This window comes from Lissotriton vulgaris, chromosome 2_2 (assembly GCF_964263255.1).
Source record: "Lissotriton vulgaris chromosome 2_2, aLisVul1.2, whole genome shotgun sequence".
In the NCBI taxonomy this organism is placed as follows: Eukaryota; Metazoa; Chordata; class Amphibia; order Caudata; family Salamandridae; genus Lissotriton; species Lissotriton vulgaris.
In genome coordinates this window covers 51372025-51390733 of record NC_141688.1, presented here as the reverse complement: position 1 = coordinate 51390733, position 18709 = coordinate 51372025, and positions in this window count along the sequence as shown.

The following is an 18709-nucleotide window of genomic DNA, read 5'->3' as shown; positions in this document are numbered from 1 at the left end:
AGAAGACTGCGTGAAACTTCTGTTTTACACCCAACCCCTTTCAAGATGAGTTGGATAACCTCGGCTACGAAGTGGGGCCCATTGTCGCTCCACAAAATTCGACAAAGGCCGTAGCGAGGGTAGAATTCCTTCAGTAATACCTTTGCAGTAGCAATGGCAGTGTTGTCGCGAGTTGGATAGGCTTCCACCCACTTGCTAAAGGCGCACACGACAACAAGTACATACTTTAGACCTTGGCATCTTTCTAACTGGATGTAGTCCATCTGTAGGACTTCAAAGGGATGATTGGGGACCCCAAACCCTCCCCGGGGTACGACAGTTCCTTTCCCAGGGTTGTGTTGCAGGCATATCAGACATAGTTGGACCAGACGTTTAGCGGAGTCTGTGATCTTGTCATTGTGCCAAACTTTGGAGACAAGTTCGGCCATGGGGGCAGATCCTATGTGTGCAGGGGAGTGTGCCATGGTCAGTATGGGGATCAGGTACGAGTTGGGAAGCAACCATTTGTTCGTGTCTTTTGTCCGCCAGCAGCCTTCATCGTCTTTCAGTCCCACCCGTGCCCATTCAGTCAATTTGTGTGGTGAGCTGGCCATTTGGATGTCCCTAATAGTTTCCCTAGCGTCCTTTCATTTTTCTGCTTGTGACCTGGTCACGTACATGCGTGTCGCTGTCCTATTCTCGGCTGTGGTCTGGGCAGTGATGTTGGCCAGTGCATTCCCCTGCCCAATCATGTACGTCACCTTTTTGTGTGCCTGGCATTTGATAACAGCAAGTTGTTTGGGAAGGAGGACTGCTTCAGTCAGAGCCGAGACTAGATCTCCATGTAGGATGGGTGTGCCGTGTGAGGTCAGGAATCCCTTCTCCTTCCACAAGAGCCCAAAATGATGAACCACCCCGAAGGCGTACTGGCTGTCCGTGTATATATTTGCTGTTGTCCCTGCTGCTAGGATGCACGCTCGTGTGAGGGCAATCAGTTCTGCTGCCTGTGCAGATCGCTGTGTGATACGGGCTGTCTCAACTACAGTTCGGGCTGTGGTAACTGCATAACCAGGTGAGGTGGTGCCGTCGGGGAGTTTGATGCAAGAGCCGTCCACCCATAGCTCTCCATCAGGATCTGGGAAGGCAGTGTCTCGGAGGTCAACCCTACTCCTAGTTTGTTCGTCCGTGAGGGTCACACAGTCATGTATAGGGGACACATTGGGGTCGTTTTCAGGTAGGGGTAACAGAGTGGCTGGATTCAGTGTGGTGCATCTTTTCACCTTGATGTGGGGTGCAAGCAGAGTCAGTTCGTACCCAGTCAGTTGTGCACTAGTCAGATGCTGCGTCTTAGTCTGGTTCAGGAGGGTGTCAACCGCATGGGGCACTAACACCGTAAGGGAGTTTGAGAGTACGATTCCCTCACTTTGTCGGATAGAGACAGCAGCGGCAGCTACAGCTCGAAGGCAGGCAGGCAAAGCTCTGGCTACGGGGTCAAGAGTGGCAGAGAAGTAGGCACATGGGCGTTGCTTGGGGCCGATGGACTGAGTCAGGACAGACAAAGCGCACCCCTCCCTTTCGTGAGTGTAGAGGGAGAAGGGCTTTATGTAATCTGGGGTTCCTAGGACTGGTGCTGAACAAAGGGAATCTCGTAACTCTTTAAAGGAGGATTGGCATTTGGGGGTCCAAGGGAGTGGGAAGGGGACATCTTTAGCAAGCAGGGAAAGTAGTGGTTTTACAATGAGGCTGAAATTTGGCAACCACTGTCGACAGAAGGAGGTGAGACCTACCAGGGAGCGGACTTGTTTCTGTGTCTTAGGGACAGGGGTTTCTAGAATGGTCTGAATTCGATCGGGTGTAAGCTTTCTTCTGTCTTTGGACAAGAGGTGGGCTAGGTAAGTTACCTGGGGTTTTCAGAATTGTAACTTCTTCCTGGAGACCTTGTGGCCATTTTCCGCGAGGAAGTGCAGGAGTTGGATGGTGGCTGTGACTGCAAGTGGAGTGGTGTCGGCCGCCAAAAGGATATCATCGACGTACTGGACTGCATCCAGCTGTCTCTTGAGGGCCTGGCTATAGATGCTGGGACTTTCAGTGTAGCCTAGGGGTGCTCTACAAAATCTATATGAGCGGTCTTTTAAGGTGAAGCCGAAGAGGTAGCGGCTGTCTGGGTGGATGGGGATGGAGAGAATGCGTTCTTGAGGTCGATTACAGTGAAGGTGGTGGCAGTGGAAGGAATCAAAGTCAAAATGGTGGTGATGTCTGAGACTACAGGGTACTGAGGTACAACTACCTTGTTCACCTCTCGTAAGTCGATGATGAAACGGTACGCTTTCTCATCTCCCTCACCCTGCTTCTTTACAATGGGTAGGATAGGGCTGTTTCAAACATTGCTAACTACTTCCTCTACCACTCCTGCATCTATCAGGGACTGGATAATCTTTACCAATGCCTTCTCGCCCTCCGGCGATATCCGATATTGTGGAAGTTTTGGGAGTATTGCGTCCTGTCGAACAGTTATATGCACAGGGTCAATCATCATGCGTCCTACGTCCGAGTCAGTTTTGGCTCATAGGTACAGAGGTAGAGTGTCGAGTAGGGACAGGTCAGCATCAGTTATGGAAAACATGCGTCGTGTGGGACAAGGTCTGAGCAGAGTCGGGTTGTCATATAGAATGACTCGAACTCCGTCTTGTGAACATCTAATAGTAGCTCGGAAATGTTTCAATAAGTCAAGTACCATGATGGCGTCGGGGGTGTTGGAGGAGAGCAAAAACGTTGTGTCAGTGGTGTTATTTTCCAAGTCAAAGGAGATCGGTGTGGACAAGGGATTAGTGGAGGGCGTTCCATCAAAACCTATTGATGTTACGTGTGAGCCAGACAAGGGTGCCCTTGGAATCAGTCGTTTAGATAACGCACTACGTCTCGCGCCAGTGTCTACCAAAAATGGAGACTTCGTACCCAGGACCTTAGCGGTGACATAAGGGCCTTGCTGGTCAACATAGAGCTCGACTGGATCCCTCCCTTGCCCTTGGCAGTCCTATGCGAAGTCGTGGGTGCTTTCGCAGTCAGATTGTTGGTACTGGTTCTGTCGGGGGACTGTCAAATGTGTTCGGTCTGCCTGGCCTGTCATTGTTGGTGTCGTTCGTGTACCCTCGTCCCTGTCCTCTATTTCTTGGCCCACCCGCTACGCCTCTTGTTTCCCTATTTTTGTTTGTTTCTAGCAGAACCCGACACTGGGTCTTCCAATGACCAAATCCTTTACAAAACGCACACTGGTTCTCATCAATGTCTTTATGTCCAGTGTAGGGTGCGGATGTACGGTCTTTAGGGGGTGAGACTTCCTGCGACAGACCTTTGACATAATTCTGGACAAACAGATGATGTCCGGTCGCAGTGGTCATGTCCTGGCCACTGTAATCGGAAAAAAACGTCTCGAACCGGGAGAAGTATTCTGATAGGTCTTCCTGGGGTTTCTGGCAGCAGGCCGTTACTATCGACCAGTGCACCTTCTTTTCTGGGATCAGGGTTTTCATTTTCTGGACGATCTTGTCCGGGAGTTCTAAAATGGATTTTAAAAGTTTCTGTCCAGGCTCTCGTTGTCTATCTATGCCACAGCTTTCCAAACTTTCCATGTTGGTGACACACCTTTTTGTGAAAAAAATGTCAGGGACACGGTAACGCGAGCGAGCGCGCACAAACCACCTGTGCCCACTACTTTTTGAAAAAGTAGTGGGCAAATGGTGCATTTCCAAGCAAATTTGAGAAAGCAGGAAGGTTAATAAAGCAATTGTTAATCTGGTCTAACAAAGCCAGTGACTGGCAAAACTGAGTGTAAGCAAGGTTAGGTTTGTGCATGAAACAAGAATATAATCATTTTCTGTAATGCCACCTGTGATGTCACAAGCTGTGCTGTTACTTCATGCAATGTCATGCACCATGATGTCACTTGCATACTGCCTTACTTGGTTAATCCCCTCACATCTGTTTTTAGGTCTAGCCGGACCCAGAGATGCTTTTAGTATTACTGTCACACACACAACCCCACACACACACACACTACTCCACACACACACACACACACACAACCCCCCACACACACACAACCCCACATACACACGCACAACCCCACACTCCACACTCCACACACACAACCCCACACTCCACACACACAACCCCACAATTCACACACACAACCCCAAACTACACACACTCCACACACACAAACTCCACACACACACACAAACTCCACACACACACACAAACTCCACACACACACTCCACACACACACAAACTCCACACATACACCCCCCCCACACACCCCACACACAACCCCCACACACACAACCCCACAGATTTTGGTTTGAGGATTGCTCCATCAAACTTGACAGATCTCATCTCCCTTATTACAAGTGTCATAGGATATAATTCACTTACAGCCCTGTTGAGTTTCCCGGGTCCTTGCATGATGTGCTGCTCCAGTCCAAGTTTCTTATTTGAATTCCGAATCTTGTAGTTTTGTTTATTCCATTGCAAAACTGGACTACAAGTCCCAGGTTTCAAGAAAAAAAAAACGAAGCAGCACATCAGACAAAGACATTGGAAGCTATGCATGCACTTGTAATGAGGCAGATGAGATATTGGCCACGTTTGTGACCTAAGTCTTGTGCCTGAAAGGCGGGGTGTATTCAAACAGGATCAAACACTGTGACCATTAGGCTGCTCGGATCTCTGCAGCAAGTATTCAACCCACTGAGCTGGCCATATTTGATTGCTTTCCTACACCACAAACCAGGCTAAATGGTGCTATGGAGCGCTATACTAATGATGTCATTGAGTTTTGATAGCTACAATGCAACCAGTGATGCCTTTAATATAGAGACAGACCGGCTGATCACCTAAAATACACACTAGTCAAAGCCTGTTGAAAAACAATGCAAATGCACCTAACATAATAAAACGTAATAGCTCATTTAGTACATCAGAGAAAGTGAATGGTCAGCTGGTGCTCATATGTGACCTTTTACTCCTCAAAGCAGTGAAATATGCTATGAGCTTTGGAAGGATGAAAAAAACGAAAACAGGCCCAGCAAATATTTAAAGTAGCCTGCAGGTTGCTCATCTCTGGAGCAAGTTCCCCAAACTGATGAGCTACGTCAATAGGTTTTGATACTGTAATTGCAATTTGCACTCAATTCTCAGCAGCAGGTGCGCGAACCAAGAGAGACATTTTAAAGAGATGTCAATTCAGTATATTGCAGGTTACAGACTCTTCTGCAGGTGTACTATCCGAACCAGATAACCTGCTGTCACACCCCTGCAACAGCTGCTTTATCCGGCGAGCAGTCTTAAAGGCAAGCTGATTACAAGAATGCCCAGACCTAAAATAATCGCATTTGCTTTTATTGTAGGATTTGTGGGGGGAAGCCGCGGGGGAGGGCTAGATGAATCATTTTTCAAGTGAACACTCCCTCCCTCTCAGAATGACTGGACCCTCTTTCTGAAACTTTGAGTGTGTAAAACAGCAAAGTCTATCATCTGAGAGGAGGGAAAGTCCAAAGTAGTAGGTGTAGCAGCTTGGACGTCACTTTTATCGGGCCACATTTACAAATGATAAGTGAAAGTGTCCGCTGAAAGACAGTCAGTGCATGCACTCATCCTGGGCGAGGGTGCACCATGGGGCCTGATCAACCAAAGACACAGAGACGCTCATCAATGAAGCATGGAGACCCGCCTTGATCGACCACCAAGCACACAGATGCCCCCTCACAATGCGCCCCCCATTGGAATTACTCAGTGATTGAACTCTCAGACTGATAAGTGGAAAGGTCTTTTCGGAGCCTCATTCAAATTACAGACATCGGTTTTGACAGTGAGAAATGATAGTGCCAAGAGGCCGATGAATTATCGAACGCATTACAGACAAAGCACATGCATCAGAGCCAGGCGCCCAAAACCCATTGGGCTCACGGGGCTTCAGCCCCCCCCCCCCATGTTGTGTGTGTCAGCCCGGGCTGACACAGCTTTGCGGGCTGGCGAGCATCAAATTGCTGCTGTACCCCAGTACTTAACAGGTCTTTAAAAGACCATTTAGTTATAAATGAGGCTTTTTTTTGTGTGTTCACCCCTTCTTACAGCCACTCTGTCCGTGGTGGGAAGAATTAGTGCCCCCCCCCCCTCGAAATATTTTCCAGCCCCCCGCCTCATCCCCCCCCCAAAATTGAGCTCTAGTTGCCCGCCTGATTATAACATAACGTGAGGTTCTGGCTCCACAGACAGGGCACGGCGCTGCCTTCCCTCGTCCCAGGAAGCTCTGCAGAGCAGAGCTCTGACTTTGCCTGACACAGAATCTCTCACAGTATTAATCACAGCTGGTGGCTATCTACTCCCCTCCGCTCCTCCCGACTCTCCTCCAGCCTCCCCTGCGCTCCCTGTTCTTCCACCTTTGCCCCAGCAAAACCGGCCCCCTCTCAAAAACCGGCCCCCACCCCATCCGGCCAACCGGGGGACTCATCATTGATGGGCAGATGTCTGAGCTCCATCAGAGCCGAGTTTCTATGTTTATTGCTCGTCTGGGGTGGGGGTGGGGGTACTTGGTTGAGGTGCTGAGAGGCCACGAGGGTGTCACATGGACGCAGCCGAAATAGCCCGGGATTGATCTCCAGATCACGAGGCTTCGCTCCGCAGCTGTGAGTGAGGGGGTTCGCATTCCCCGGCCTAATATCGGCCGGCTGGCCTACGTTATTGCGTCGCATCATGCGACACACCTATGTGTGGGGCGCGACACAGTAACGTGTCGCGCCACACAGTTTGGAAAGCTGTGATCTATGCCATCGAGTTGTGACCAGGTATGTCCGAACCGCTCAAGGTGGTAGACTTTCCGGATTTGCTTCCACACATCAGCCGGCAGACATAGCCCGAAAAACAAATTGATGTCCGCTAGGGTCATAATCATCGAACCCAAGGCTGTGCCTAGTTCAGTATAAAAGGCAGTGGGGTTCTTTCGTAAATCGGGTAAGGATTTACGGAAAGTCAGGATGTCTTGTCGATCCCATGGTTGGTAGACCCAGTTATAAACTTCCCTTCCTCTCGCATCTTGGTGGTTAATGTCATAATGCGTTCCCTGTCCTCGTGGGGGATCCCAGTAGGGAGCGGCCTCCTTTATAGGCATCATGGTGTCAGTTTTTTCTGTTCGGGGTTCGGTCGCTACAGGAGTTGTAGTCTTAGTTTCTAGCCTCTGTTCAGTGAGGTGGCGGAAAACTTCAAGCGTACGCGTGAAGAGGTCTGTCACATCACACTCGCCTTCGTCTCCAATGTCGACTTTCCTATACAGAGTCGTTAGGCTCTCAGGACCTTTGTCTTGGTATCGGTCCTCATAGGCATTGAGGGTGTGATAACAAAATCGTACAACAAAATGTCGTCTGTGGCTATCAGCATATGAATTGTACATATCCGTTACGTATTCCTCGCCCTCTTTTTGTTCCACCAGTGTCTTCACTATCTTATCGATCCCTGCTCGTTCATCTTTGCTCAACCAGTTCATTCTTGGGGAATCTTTCTTTCTAATCTCAGGGTCATCTAACGTTACTGCTTGTGCTGTGTTCAGTACAAGGGGCTCGGCCGGCGCGGATGCCGTGAGGACCGAGGTCCTGGCACTATTCTCACCTGTACTTGGGGGCTGCGGGTGCTGTACTAAGGGTTGGGAGGGGGCGTATGGAGGGGGCATGTAGATAATTGGGGGACCTAGTAATAAATCATCGTTTGCTCGTTGTTTCGAGGGTAACTCAGGGTAGAGCGTAGAGGGTGTTCTAAAGGGACACTGGCCCGATGTTTCGGACTCTTGTTTCTGTTTAGCTTCCTCTCTCTCCTTTATCTCTTCCTCTAACTTTTTGGCAGCTAGGTGAGTTGCTTTTCGTAGCTCTTTCTCTAATCTTACTTCGTTTCTCTTTTTCCGTTGCGCTGCTTCTTTGCGCCACATGCTGAGACTATCAAGCATAGTGGGCGTTGTCTTATAGTTACGAAGGGCTGTTTCTAGCACGTCTATTTTATTGTCATCAAAGGATCCTATCAGTGGCCACTGACTTTCCTGATCCTTTCTTGTGTATTTATGCCATAGCTTACTATAAGCCACGGTGACTAATCCATATTTAGTGAGCATGTCCTTATTAGGGGTGCCTTCCAGTGGAGCCGTATAGTTAATCTCTAATAAGCGGTCCGGGCTGAACCAACTACCAATCAGTGGGGAGAAGATATGCATGACAGATTACAAAGGGGGACAAAGGTCCGCACTACCTATCCTTCACTACTTGCAAAGACGAGACAGAATATTTCTATTCTTCCCCGTTTGCAGGCAGAGAATATCTCAAAAACAATCAATGAGCAATACTAGTATTTTCAAACAATCGAACAATCGTTTCGCAATTTGTCGTGTTACACGACCTTACCCGGACCGCATGGACAGTCTCTCGTCTTCCGCTTCCAGCGCCCGATCATCCTCTATTCTCCATAATTGCCGCGGCACTCCTGATGGTTCCCAGTCAGGACCGTAGATCACTCGAGAGAGGTCTGCTCGGAACCGGTGAAGTTCGGATGATCGGCTGCCAGACAAGGGTCTATCGGGCAGGTGCACTTCCCGATCGTTGCAGTCGTTCACTATGTTGTCAGGACCTCTCCCACTGGATCCACGTGTCGCTGATGGGCCCCACGCTTGGGACGCCAATTATAAAAGGAGGCAGATTCAATCGATAACCTTTAAGTATTGCCCAGCGTTAGTCGCCTCTCGTACCACTCGAAAATTATCAAACAAAGAGGCAGGCGCTGGGGACTGGAAGGCAGGAAACAGAAGTTTATTCCGTCGGAGCAGAACACATCAGATCAGACAACAGGGTATCGTCTCGAGGTGCTCTAACTCCATCTCTGAGGCCTGGCCTCTTATACACAGGTTTATGGTCTTTATTGCAGTTTATTACATGTGGCACATTCTTGTAAATACTTTGAAGTACGGAAAGACATCCTCGGAATCTCCGCTTCAGGCCCATTCCCACACATATCTACAGTAGAAGCCACCCCCCCCGATCACAGTAGGTGATGACTGTCACGCAGCTGGACATTCCACCAGTTCCCGGAATGTGTGAGGCTGATCGGATCTCATGGGGTCGGAGCTTTGATCAATCGCAGCTCCTTTGAAGAGGGGCAACTTCTTACAGTAGGGGCAATAAACAGCATCCGCTGGACCAGGTGATGGCCTGGGATCGGGTCGGACAATCGGGCACAGAGGAAGGGGTTCATCAAAGGATGTGTGGTCATGAAAGGGATGGCGGGAGGTGTTAGCCGGGTACGGGATGTGGCTTCCGAGGCAGGGTAGCGCTGAAGGGGGTAGCTTATGACCCAAGCATGTGAGAGCGGGGGCTGTCAGTGCGCGGGGGATGCTTGCGAGGTCAGAGAGAGATGCGCTGGCTATCGGCAGTGGGCAGAGAGGCCATGGTACTCAAAATGGCTGCTGCTTACGCACACGTATGAGCCTGGAATAGGGACAAGATGGCGCCGATAATGTTTACGCCGCAACCTAGATTTTAACACCCGCCTCAGTTTTGGAGTATCCAGTGCAGCTGAAGTGTTGCAGAACGTCATCCAAGAGCTCATTGCAGACATACCCGGCGTAATCAATGTCAGTGACGATGATATCATGATTCATGCCCGAACAATCCCTGAACACAACAACAGACTGACATAGGTGTTCCGAAGACTGCGGGAGGCTGGCCTCACACTGCATAGGGAGAAGTGCAAATTCCTTAAACGGAAGCTACAATTCTTTGGATACACATTCTCAGCCGAGGGCGTCAACTCAGATCCGGAGAAGGTAAAGGACATCAAGGAGGCGGCGCCCACCACCGTGACCGAAGTCCGGAATTTTCTCGGGATGGTGAATTACTGTGAAAGATTCATCCGCGATCTGGCCAACTTGACACTTCAGCTACGAGAACTTCCAAAGACGCCACGCCTTGGCAGTGGGGCCCTGAGCAAAACAAGGCTTTCCATTCAATCAAGGAGGCCCTCTCCGATACCACCACCTTGGCTTTCTTTGACCCCCGCAAACTGACGCTTGTGGCGGTGGATGCCGGTGCCGTGGGACTGGGGGCTGTACTAATGTAAAGACAGAGGGCTGATGAAGACTGGACCCCCGTAGCATTTGCCAGCCGGTCCTTCACGGAAACAGAGCAAAGATATTGTCAAATCGAGAAAGAGGCAATAGCCATCCACTGGGGGTGCCGACACTTCCACAAATATGTGTACGGAAAGCCCTTTGTAGTCATCACTGAGCACAAGCCGCTGGTTGCCCTCTTCTCAGGGACCTCCACGAAACCTCCGCCGCGCATTGAGAAATGGATGCTCCAACTCCAAGACTATAACTGCAAGGTGGAGTATCAACCAGGATCGAAAAACCCCGCTGACTACCTGTCACGCCATCTGCGAGCGGCCACCCCGGAAGAGATGGAAGAAGCGGATGACACTGAGGCTTACGTAAGATGCATCACTGCCAGATCCTGTCCGATGCCACTGTCCCTGGAGGTCATCGCCAAGGCCACTCAAGAGGATGACTGCTTGCAAAGGGCCCGGACAGCACTCCAGCGTGGGAACTGGAATAAGGGCAAGGAGGAATGGAAAGCACTGACCCCAGAGGCGCAACGCATAATTGAGAGCCTTCACCACGTCCGAGATTAACTCAACGAAGACGACACTGGGTGTCTGCTATGAGGACACCGGCTGGTGATACCGGCCTCCCTGGCGGCTCAAGTAGTGCAACTGGCTCATGTAGGCCACCAAGGAATGGTCAAAACAAAATCCAGACTGCGCACCAAGGTCTGGTTCCCGCTAATGGATGACCTAGTGGAAGCCGCAGTGAAGACCTGCGAGGCCTGCCAGGTGGCGGGGGAAGGACCGCGAGCGGCGCCCGTCATAGCGGAACCTAGTCCACAATTCCCCTGGGAGTGCGTCAGCCTGGATTTCGGCAGTCTCCCGGATGGGCGACACACCATGGCAGCCATTGATGACCACTCCAAGTATCCGGAGGTCGAAATAATATCCACCACCAGCGCTAGTGAGGTGATACCCAAACTGGAGAAGATCATAGCTGCGCATGGGCTGATGCGTGAACTCAGGACGGACAATGGCCCTCCTTTTTTAAGGACAAGAATTAGCCAGCTATCTCAGTGCTTTGGGCATCCGGCACCGCCTGGATAACCTCTCGATGGCCGCAAGCCAAAGGCGAGATTGAGCGATTTATGCGGACCATCAACAAAGTCATTTGGATCGCCCACAAGAAGGGACAATCACTAGAGATGGCCATATTCGCATTCCTGCGGAGCTTTCGACAGACACCTAACACCACAACCGGTGTCGCTCTGGGTCATGTCCTCATGAGGAGAGTAGTCTCCGACTCGATACCTCACCACCCCCTGTGGCTGCCGAACTCATCTAATGGAGGTCACATTGAAACGCGATGGCGAAAAGCGTATGCCCAGGTCAGCCTGCGCCGGAGATCTCAAGTGCCACGGATCGCTAGGGGAGACCGAGTTCTACTCAAGAACCGCGTCACCAGTGGAAAATTCCGGCTGCCCTATGAAACACGTCCCTGGACAGTAATCAATGTAAGAGGAACTCGGGTCATTGCAGCACAGGGCCGAGAGACTGTAACTCGCAACGTATCTTACTTCAAGAGATACCACGACGGAGGGGCTGCGACTGCTTCTCCTGCATCTCCCGGAGGCCGGGAGTCCCGAGACCCAGAACCTGGCACGCCCACATCATCACCCCACAGTCTGCCACATGGTGAGCCGGCTGGGAGCCCTGCTAATGGAGGAAGCCAGGGCCCGGTGGGGCCCGAAAGTATCGATCAGTGAGCCGGCGTGTCCCAACAGCGAAATAGCGTCCCCGGCTGGGTGTAGCTGTACGCCGAGACGGGGAACGTCCCAGTATCAGCTGAGAAGAAACCCGGTGCCATCCTGTCATCTCCGAGATCATTTGACGTAAGACTGTTCTGGGGCATGAGTCTGCCATGATGCCTGATACCCTTGTTAACCCCTTCGACGCTGATGACGAGCTGGGCTCGTCATGGCATAGCCTCCTCGCACGCTGATGACGAGCCCAGTTCGTCACGCAAAGTGCGTTTTTTAAAAACCCAGCGTGCGAGCGGAATTCCGCTAGCGCGCATGCGGTTAATGTGGGACTGAAAGACTGTAACTAACCGTTTGAGCGAAATTTATTATTGTGTTCATCATTGTTTTCTTTTGGTTGGGGAGGAATGTTGTGTTCTAGTGTTTGACGCCAGCGGCGCCAAACATGTGTAGCGTAAGACCACGTGACCCATACCAATAAATAGGGTCCGGCCACGGACGTATGCCAGTTGGCGGTGACGTGCGGACTAGTTAAGCACTACCACTGTGTCAGAGTGATTATTGTCGGCCTATTCGTTCGACACGCCCTAGGCCCCCACCGCGCCTTCCACTCACTGCGAGTGGCCCACCTGATAGGTGTCGGAGAAGTCCCCCACACAACAGCACCCACAAAACACCATACTTGAGCCCACAATTTCGTGCGCATGACGTCACTGCCACTACACCTGCTGCACTAGTGATAGCCACGCCCCTGTCGCATGTGTGAATTGGAGGACCTCATTATTCAATCACGCAGCAAATTTTTGGGGTGGCCCGGTTTTACAGGGACTTTAGGCCCATTTTTAGCATACTGGGAGGCCTGTTTTTGTAATTCAATTTTATCTCACGCTTGTAACATGTTTTAGCTTCTTTTACTCAAGTTGTGATAATTCACCTCCAGCAGCATCAGAAACCAATGACATTTACAATGAGTGGCATGAATGTGTGGTGAGATTTTATGTCCTCACGTAGACCCCGCGGGGCTGACTGAACCATATCGCTGCTTGTCAAGGTTGGCTCAGATCAGGAACAGACTGGCCATGGCGATGCACGCAGCTCCTGACTCTCAATAAAAAGAGACAAGCTAGTTACATTCATACAAAACTCTAGAAATTCGAAGTGCAGTTCTGTCGAAACCCTGCTCGGAGGATAATCAAACCCGGAGTTGGTACATAAATTCCCTGATGGTCTTGATTAACGAGTTAATCAATGTCACAAGATCCCGGCTGTTTGTATATGTGGAGGGGGATAGGGTTGGAGGGGGGCAGGGCTTAATTTGAGCCGGAGCTTGCCGGTGCTCAGCACCGGCACTCAATTATGGGGGCCGGGTCTATCACGCCGCATTAAGTGCACCTGTGCTCCTGCCTTAGAATTTGATTTTTTAACTCATGACTCGTGCGTGTGTGTCACTGGTGAGTGTGGCTGTGCTACTGACTCACTGTCACTGATCAGGTCGTCGATGATGCTGCTTTGCTGCATGCAGTACTACTTACTTCTGTCGGTGGGGACGTCACGTCTTTCCGACCTCTACTCTCTCTTCAAGGCAAGAGTTCCCGGCCCGGCCGCGGCGCGGATCAGGGCCCCAGTGGGCCGGACACTGTCTGTTTGTGTCATGTTGCAGGGGCCTGGCCAGGCACTGGGCAGGGCTTTGCTGCCGGGGTTGGGCAGTGGGTTGGGGCTATGCGCGCCAGAGGAAGCGACGCGTGCGCAGATGGCATGCAATTGAATGCACGTGACGCGCATTTCCTCTGCCCGCCCCAGCATACCCGCACCTCTCCCCTCGCCCTGGCCTCGCCGAGTATCTAGGAGATTCTGCCAGCCGGCCTTAGACTGTGTCCCCCGGCCCACCACGAGTAACGGTAAGATTAGAAGCAAGTGAAGCAGAAGCACTTTTAAGTTAGGCGAAATCTCAAATCTATTAGTTTTAGTCAGTGCTTGTGTTTTTTTGTTTCCGTTCCCTTTGGTTTCTCGCCCTCTGGCTGCCCTTTCGCAGCTCCTGACAGTGCGGCTGTGTGGGGGGAGGCACTGGAGCTTGGCGCAGACTGACGGACATCTTGCTGCACAACAACAGACCTGGAGATGAGGGTGTCTCGGGGAGGGCTTGACGCTTGAACACTTAAAAACGAGATGTGAACATTGTCACTTACTTGGGTTGGGCCCAAAAAGACAAAATCTGCTGGTAGATTAGCAGTCACTGCTGCCAGGCGCCAGGAAGCCCTGACTGTCTCCCTGATAAAATGGTGAAAGAGGACTTAACAGAAAGGTTTGAAATATTACGATTACTCATTGTCACCCCCCCCCAGACGCATGTCCACCGTGAACAATTAAACGGCTGTGATGTCATGTTAAATTGCGACATCGAGCAAGTGAAATGGATGTATGTTTGATAAATGCAACTTGTCTAGGGTTTCGGACTGACTATGTTGGCTGTGATATCGTACTTTTCTGTGTTGTAAACTGTGAGCAAATATCTCTGAACTGATCTAATGAATTGTTTTTACTTAACCATTGTGACAGCCTAATAAACAGAAACCAGGGTATTTGCGACGTTCCTAGTATTTTCAATATTATTATTGCATCTCCTCGTATAATATATTTCCAATTAAAATGCTAACATTTTTGTAATGCAATAGCTATTGAATGTTACCTCTACAAGGCGCGTAATCTTCACTCCTTCTTTACTAACGTTGTATGGTACAGAACGTCAAAACACACACACATCACCCCCCCCCCCCCCTCCGGCTCCCCCGCCCCCGTAACGAGGAGAGCGGAGGAGTGCGGCCCCTGACCCCGCTCCCACGTAACTCTGTTGAATTCAGCAAAGTAAAATCACTTAACTTTCCGCCACCCCTAATTTCTCACTCTAAGGGGAGTAAATGTCACCATAGATAGAATATCTATACAAGAGATGGAGATGGGTGTTGCAGTAGAATGATAACAATGTCATAGGTGAGACGGACAAAGATGGAAATATTGTCACTTTGAATAAGTCAGACTTTATGGGTGAAATCTTATGTAAAGCGCTCTGACACCTTCGGGTAAAGTTCGCGCTATATAAAATCGCACACATAAATTTAAAAAAATAAAAAAATCCCAAGGCTGTTACAGGAGGGAAGCTGTTAAGAAAAAACTGAACGGTAACACTATGCCATCTATTACCACATCCATTAATGCTAAACTCACTCAATGGAAGGAATGTAGTTTAACATCAGATTATGAATAATACTCTTTTCTGAAGGCTCATTGTCGCCGTTATGTTATCTATGTATTTATATATTTCCCAAAATGCACATGATGGGTTCTTCCCCACCTGGGAGGCCCATTATTTAGGGTAATGAATCAGCCATAGAGGACTTGGCACAATATGTAAATATGTATTTGAAGACTTTGGTGTGGAATCCCACCGGGCTGCATACATGTATAGCACTTGAGTCTGGTATGGAAGCTCTAGAACAATTTTTGTACCAACAGGGTGATAGTTATTTGCAAAATTCTCAGATTTGTTGGAAATGGCTAACATCATACTTCCAAACAATCTTTTTCTGCATGCTGGAATTTGGTATTTACAAAAGCAGGGGATTGTGATGAGTTCCAGGTTAGCGCCTTCAACCCGCCCCCCCCCGTGCATCACGCAGATTAATGGATTCATAAATACTGCTGGTAATAAAGGGGCCATCTCAGCAGGTAATCAAGGGCAGCCAGGCGCAGGGGTCGGTGCACAGTGCGCTCAGCTAGCATCAGGGCTCGCCACAGCTGGCGTCGAGGCGAGACTGGGCGTGAGGGCCAGGGTGCTGTGTGTGTGCGTTCTGCCGGGCTCCGGATCCCTTTATAAGGGCACAGGGGGCATAAGGTGCGGAACCGGGAGTTGTCACTGGAGGGAAAGGGGAGCTACAGAGGGAGGGGAGGCTCATAGAGGAAGGAGATGAGTGCTGGCAGCGAGGAGGAGTATGGAAATGGTGAGGACAAGTGGAGGGATGAGAGAGTTCAGAAAAGAGTTGTGGACAGAGAGTTGAGGGGAAAATGTGAATGGATGGTCCTTAGGTGTTTTGATACGAATCTTTCCATGCAGTTTTTAGCTGGAGTTTAAACGTGTGTTTACAATTCCAAGTACGTAGTGAAACCCTTTTGGGTTTTGGGGGAGGTGTTGCATTATAAAACAGAACCCGCTTTACATCACCCCAAATCAAGAAAATCGGGAACATAATCCAGGAGAACGCCAGACCACTGGTTTCAACAGTGCCTGCCGTGCAGGACAAGGGACAGTTCTTTGTCCTACAAATGTCTACTATAAGCATCAAGTCAACCAGACCTGAAAGTAAAACGCTTTGTCTCATTGTTCAACCATCCCAAATAATCACGATAACAATGACAGAGCAACACCAACAACAATAAACACCAGGCAGCCGTTGCTTTACTGGGTAAAGGAGGTTGCAGCCCTGCTAGTGGTCATTTTAATTCATTTAATTGCCTTTGGGTATTTTTATATAGTGCTTGCACTGACTTGCACCTGTATCAGAGCTCCTAGCAGGGAAAGGGGAGGGTGTGAATAACATGACTGCATTATGAATTAAGAGATCACAGGTCAGCGCTTTATGGAGAGTGCAAGCTGTATACTTAGAGAAAAAAGAAAGACTTCAGGCATTTTGGCATTTTTGAACAGTGCTTAATTTGTGCAGTTGTTTTCCGGTGCTAAGCATTGGCACTTACTTGACAGGGCCAGGGCTATTTAATTTATATCCCTTGTGAATGGCCAAGTAATATATCTACTGTCCCTTCCACCGCCTCCTTCTGTTCGGATGCATGCCTGTCTGCCTCGCATGTCTTCAGAGGTACCAGTTGAGGATGGATGTGGAGCCAATATAGCAGGTGGGTGGAGCCACTATAAGAAGTGGGTGGAGCTGGGGAAGTGGGTGTGGCCTCCTACAAAAAGTTTAGCACCTGCACTTAATATTTTACAAATTAAGCACTGGAGGGGGGGGGAGAGTGGGGAGGTCGGGGCGTAGCTGGCGTGGGATGGGGGTAGGGGTGGGTGCTAGTGATTGGCTCTTCAAGGGATTAAAGTAAGGCCTTTCCATGCCAAGGCTAGCAGTGTCGTCTGTGGCAGTGAGACTGCATGGCGCCGCTGCACGGTGGACTGGGAAAGTCACAGGTGGCTTCAGATGCACTGGACAGATAGAGGATGGACCAGGCAGGGGAGCCCTCCATTCGATTTGATTATGTTATTATTTATTTATTTATTTTTGTGTGATGTTATATAGTATGATCTAGGCCTGGGGCAACAGAGCTCTTTGCGATATAGACAACACATAATAATAACCGTTGGATAAAATAAGTGATTGCTTCTAAGGAGAAAGGGCGACAAGGTTGAGGAAGATGAAAAAGCGCATATTTCTAACATAACCAAGGATGATATATGGTTCTGAAGGCTGAGATGCCTGTCAAGGGTGAAACCCAGAGATATGGCGCTCTTAACATTGGAAGGGGGGCCTTCCAGGTAAGGGAGGAGTGACATCCAGACCTGCATCAATGGGCTGTGTTTTTTTGGGGAGAAAAGTAGGAATTCTTTTTTTTGGTGACTTAAGTTTCGGGTGTTTGTCACGCAAGATTGAGTCTCTTTCAGGGTGTTGGCTTAGATGGTGAGGTCATCGGGGACGACACTTTTAGGTATATTTTTGTGGAGCCAGCGTATAGATAAAAAAGTAAACCAGATGTCATTGCGGAGTGAAGAGAAACAGGGTTGTTTACTATGCAGGATAGAAATAGGAAAGAAATAGTAAACAAAATAAAAGTGTCCTTAATTATACCGAATATAATAGCAAAAAGTGGCCCACATTTGTAAATCGAGGAATCTTTAACATTTCTACAGAAACGCTGTATGGATGTTTTACATGTTATTGGAGAGTGTATGCATTTGTGCTTGCTGTAGAGTGTTTGTGGTAATATAAGGCAAACCATCAGTAACAGCCAGACCTTAAAAAAGGCAAAAAAACAGCCAAAAAACAGTTTCGCAAACAGATCTCTTATACTGCCCTTCTGGTCTGTGTGACCCTGTTAATAAAGGTTGAGTGGATGCTCGTGTTGCTGCACATTTATGTGCAGAGGCAAAACGTTTTTTAAATGGTAAATAAATTGACACAATGGTTTTATAATAAATTGGGTTACCGGATAAAGGAGATGAAACTCTTCTAATGCAGCAACCAAAATTCTACTCAAACAAACAACCCTAAATTAACCTGTGCTTAAACCTCTGGTAGTTAGGCAGAGAGCAGTCAGGCTTAACTCAGAGGCAATGTGCAACACTTCAAACAGTAACACAGTGAAAGCACATCACAAAAGGATCCCACACTGGTAAATATAAATAAATAAATCCAGACAAAAATCCAATCAGTAAAACCGGAGATATGCAGGTTTAAAGATTTTAGTGAAAATAGTGCAAAAAGGCATAGTGAGCCAACTGTGGATATCTTGTCACACTGGATCTGGACAAAGTCACAAGTTCAGGCCGAATGTGATGGAGTAGGGGTCGGCTACCGGGACCCAGTTAGGCCCGGTGAGCAGAGTACCTTAAATCCTGGTTTGTGGAGCATTGTGAGTATTCCCGTAGAAGATACGTCGTGAAGCCATAGCAATGCATTGGTTCGGAGATGCAGGAAGGCTGCAGTGTGAGGTCCTGCGTCATCGTTGAGGACTTGTGCTACTAAGTTTGGCATCAAGGATCCGTTGCGCAGGCAAGGTAACGTGGAGGAGCAATGCAGAGTTCAGTGTCATCTTTGGGGCTGCCTTCGAAGGCTGGTGGGAGGGA